Source organism: Poecilia reticulata, unplaced genomic scaffold (genome assembly GCF_000633615.1).
Source record: "Poecilia reticulata strain Guanapo unplaced genomic scaffold, Guppy_female_1.0+MT scaffold_181, whole genome shotgun sequence".
NCBI classification, from domain to species: domain Eukaryota; kingdom Metazoa; phylum Chordata; class Actinopteri; order Cyprinodontiformes; family Poeciliidae; genus Poecilia; species Poecilia reticulata.
The window spans coordinates 120,814-125,596 of record NW_007615018.1 but is presented as its reverse complement, the minus strand read 5'-3'; the positions used below and the strand labels follow the sequence as shown (position 1 = coordinate 125,596).

The 4,783-nt window shown below is 51.2% G+C and overlaps 1 long non-coding RNA gene across 1 annotated transcript in view; it reads left to right on the top strand.

Moving 5' to 3' along the window:
- LOC103460081 (uncharacterized) overlaps positions 1 to 4,783 on the top strand; it is a 9,657-nt gene that overhangs the window by 3,019 nt on the left and 1,855 nt on the right. The window contains exon 3 of the long non-coding RNA XR_532851.2: positions 170 to 309. This is a non-coding gene — a long non-coding RNA (uncharacterized LOC103460081). The remainder of the gene's footprint in view (positions 1 to 169; positions 310 to 4,783) is intronic.

Below are 4,783 nucleotides of genomic sequence, written 5' to 3'. Positions count from 1 at the left end.
CACACACATCCAGCCACACACATCCAGCCACACACATCCAGTCACACAGTGCTTCAGTCTCTCCACATTTGTATTTTGTTTCTTTACATACAGGATTTAATTTACAGAGTAACTGGTTTTGGTTTAAATGCAACACATTTTCATTTACACTGTTTTGCTTGCTGCTAAGGACCGAAGCTGGAACAAAGAGGTGGAGACGGCAAATCGGTCCGTTCCTCTGCTCAGCATGAAGGATGGGAGTTTCTCATGCTACGGTCAGAAAACCCATTTCTATGCTGCCGGATCAGCCAGGATGTCTCGTTTAGGCAGGTCCGTCTGTCTGAGTTTATTTGTTACTTTGACGTCTTTTATTGGTTCAACTTTGTCACGTTTCTGTTTTGGGTTAAATGAAAACAGTTCTTTTTAACGTTAGAATTAAACCTGTGCATGACTCCTTCTCCTGCCCGGTCCGTCACACAGTTCCAGAGTTCATTAGAATTTGAAGCTTGTTTTGACATAACCATTATATTTCTTTAAAACGGTCTCAAAACAACAATATTACCGTTTATTCAATAACCTCTGGGATGATTTATTGCAGCACCGGTTATGGTGACGGAAAATAACCCAGACTGGAGAGAAGCAGGAAGCTTCATGAAGGAGATGTCCTGACGCTCCGCGGTTTCCATGGTTTCCACCCAACAGTCGCTCCTGTAAACAGATTCAGGACCTCTCTTCTCTGAACTCACTCTGACCCAGCAGCCAATCAGGGAGAAGAAGCCAGTGGATCCTGACTGGATCCTGACGTGGCGGCGGGCGGCGGCGGGCCCCGTGTGGGCGGCGGGCCCCGTGTGGGCGGCGGGCCCCATGTGAGGAAGAGTCCTGACTCCATCGTGAGTCATCCTCACCACGAGGCTGCTGCTTCCTCTCCTGTGACTCTGTCACTGCTCGCTAAAATTAATGCGGTTGCCCCAAGTGATGTCATCATCAAACGCCGTCATCTGATGGCCGCCCTCTGAGCGCTCAGCCGCCATCCGAACGCCACCAATCAGAACTCCAGGTCCTCCAGCTGCTGGGTCCTCCACGCTCTAAGGCAGGGTGTCCAAAGTGGGTCCTGGTGGTCCCGGCGTTCCTGGTGGTCCCGGCGGTCCGGCATCCTGCGTATTTTAGTCTCCCTGGTGGCTCAACAACCTCCTCAGTTTCTGCTCAGGCCTCTGATGAGCATCATGTGTGCAGGTGTGTAAAACCAGGGAGAGACTAAAACATGCAGGATGCCGGACCGCCTGGACCGTCGGACCGCCTGGACCGCCGGGACCGTCGGACCGCCGGGACACCCCTGCCCTAAGGGAACTCGCCGTTTCTGCAGTTTTTCAGTTTTCTGGAAGTTTGTTCCAGATCTGTGGAACATAGAAGCTGGATGTTTGGTTCCCTCTTTTCTGCTGAGTAAGATTTGAGTTATCCTGATGGGCGGGGCTTAGATGCTGACAGGTGGTCACCTGACCCACAGCTGGCCAGGTGACCGACCCAAAGCAGGAAACCTTCATGTCTCTTTCCATCTGCTGAGTCGGCGTTTCCACTCAGCCTGCAGGCCTCTCCACGCTGCTGCAGAGCCGTGAGGCCACGCCCCCTTCTCTCTCTCCCCCCCTCTCGCTCGGCCTCACCTACGCAGGGTGGTTCTGACCCGGTTCTGCGGGTTTGGCAGGGCGGCGTGTTTTTCTGCTCTGTGGTTGAGGAGGAACGAGGCAAATGAACCTCCAGCGCGCCGAGTCATCAATCAGCACAAACTGTCACCTAAATCATGGGACGAGTCATCATGGGGGGGCAGGCGGGCCGCGCGTGTGTGTGTGTGTGTGTGTGTGTGTGTGTGTGTGTGTGTGTGTCATTGTGTGTGTGTGTCATCAGGGGAAGTAAATAAAATCCTGCAGGGTGAGATTGTTTAGTTTCATGCTGCTCACTTTTTAAAGGTCACTTAGTTCAANTCAGAGGTCAGAGGTCGGCCTGTAATTCTGCAGCAGTGATTTTATCAGTGGGTTGATAACAGCTGAAGAGAGCGATGAGTTACTATCTGGATCAGATCCTTAACGACAGGCAGGACTTTCTTAAAGAGATGTGAGGATCGGAACCGGAGCTTCACTGACTCATCGTTTCTTCTAGGGTTTTATAGTGAAGCAGCTGAAAGTGGGTCATTTTTCCTGCATCTGTTTGGTTTGGGCCCAGCTTTGGTTCTGGCTTTGGAGCCGATGTGAAGATTAATCCTCTGATCTTTTGAATTTTCTCTGAGAAGAAGCTGAAAACTTGTTGCAGGCATTAGATTGAAGTTCAGGTGGTAACGTCATAATGATCCATCAGATCCATATTGATCCATAATTGGCTGGCATCTGAGCAGTGGATCCAAGCACTTTTCCTTGGTGGTAATTGGCTGAACAACCAGGTTCATCCAATCAGTGGAAGACTGCTGAAGCGCTAAGATGGTTTCCGTTCATCCATCCAGTGAAGCGTTTTAATACGTGCATTATTAAATATGAAGGAATATTTTTTGTTTGAGCTACTTCAGGCCGTTTTGGGCGAGATCTTTGTGTGTTCCCACGGTCCACTGTGTTTGTTTGATGGTCATCATCCTGTTAATAACTGAACACATAAAGGCAAACTGCTGAGCTGTTGGGAGCAGGCAGATGGTAGATAAAAGTGACCCAAGTACAGAGCCTTGAGGAGCCCCACATCTGATCTGTGTCCAGCTTGGATTGTTCCCTGATATTCCTTCATGACGTCCTGCTCTGCAGAGGCAGAGGGATCCAAACTGCTTCCAGTCTTTCTGTTTAATCACTTCTCCGTCTGTGAATCCAGTCAGCTGTTTGAAACCCCATCACTTAGTTTTTACCACATTATGAGCTGTAAATAATCCTCCGCTGTTCTAGAATGTTCTGCAGCCTGAAAACGGTGATGCGTCTGTCGCTTCGCTCCGACGTTTCTAAAGGTATTTCCTGAATGAATGCAGGAGTGGAGTCCGACTCCAGCAGACGTCCTGAGCAGGCAGCCAGATGTTGCAGCTGCTTCGTGTCCTGCAGACCAACAAACAATGATCTGAGTTCAACAGCCGGCACTTCCTCCAACCTTCTGTCCCCGCTTCATACACTTCCTGCTCCAACCTGACGTTTGTTTAGAGGACGGCATTCCTCCGTCCAGCTGGATGGTCTTCCTCTGGAGCCGATGAAGAGGAACCCTCACACCGTCTGCTGCGAGAAACCAGGAGAGGAGAAGTCACCGCGAGGATGGATGGATGGATGGATGGATGGATGGATGGATGGATGGATGGATGGATGGATGGATGGATGTTTGGATGGATGGATGGATGTTGGATGGATGGATGTTGGATGGATGGTTGGATGGATGTCGGTTGGATGTTGGTTGGATGTTGGATGGATGGATGNGCTAAGCGTGGGAGCTAACGCAGCGCTAAGCGTGGGAGCTAACGCAGCGCTAAGCGTGGGAGCTAACGCAGCGCTGCCTGAACTCCTCTCTCTCTGCAGCCCACAGCAACATGCTGCCGGCTGTGCCGCCACACGCTCCCTCTTTATTACATTCTTCCTGCTGGATGCTGGAATATGGCAGAAATCCTCCGACTGCTGGATCAGAGAGATTTACAGCTGCTGGCAGCGCGGCCGGCTGAAATGTCCCAGGGGGCGGAATCGGTTCTGATTGCACAAAGATCTGCCTGTTTGGACCAGAACCGGGCCAGGAGGAGCCGCTGCTGCTGTAATGGTTTAGTGCAGCATTCCTCCAGGCGTCTGTGGAAGTGGACATCCGTGTCCGTCCACTGGGACGGGATGGACCAGAACTGGGGCTGGTCAGTGCTGGCGGGTCGGGTCTTTACGGAGCAGCAGAGCTGCAGTGGAAACGGGAACAAGACGATCTGACGTCCCGCCTCCAACTTCTGCTGTGATGTCATCACACACCGTCTCCACGGCAACCAGAACCGTCATCTGGGTGGGAGGCTGGCGGCCTCCTAGCTGAGAGACATCAAATGAGAGGAACTCTGTCCTGATTGGCTGGGGATGCTGGAAGCATGACCTTTGACTCTTCGTCTGTTTAGCTCCTCTTCCTGTTGATCAATAGTTGATCAATAGTTGATCAATAGTTGATCACATATCTACCTTCACTGGACAAAGTCACCTGGAAGCAATTTATAACGTGTGGACAGATTCAGAACAAAATCTAATGTATAGAAATACGGGTTGTCATGACAACCTGCTGAAGCCGCAGATTAAAGATGGTGGACAGAAACCAGCATGTTACTGATTAGTGCGGCGCAGAGACACGACGCTGCGACCACTCAGATTATAATCTGAGGAATAAATCCCTGGAGACGTTCAGAGCCGCAAACTGAGGCTCAGCTGCCCTTCCTGTTCCTCTGATCGGCTCTTCTCTCCGGTTTTCATCAACCCTAAATGAGAAAATGAGGTTCTGGTTCTGTTGAGTCTATAGAGCTGCAGCAGCTCAGGCTGCATCACTGGGAAGCCCCGCCCACTCAGGCTGCATCACTGGGAAGCCCCGCCCACTCAGGCTGCATCACTGGGAAGCCCCGCCCACTCAGGCTGCATAACTGGGAAGCCCCGCCCACTCACGCTGCATCACTGGGAAGCCCCGCCCACTTCCTGTCACAACAACAGGTAAACGAGAAGATCGGAGAAAGTCTTCAGAATTCAGAGAGCAGCAGCTGGGGACATAATCTTCATCATCATCACCATCACCATCATCTCCATCATCATCATCACCATCATCATCATCATCTTCATCATCATCATCATCA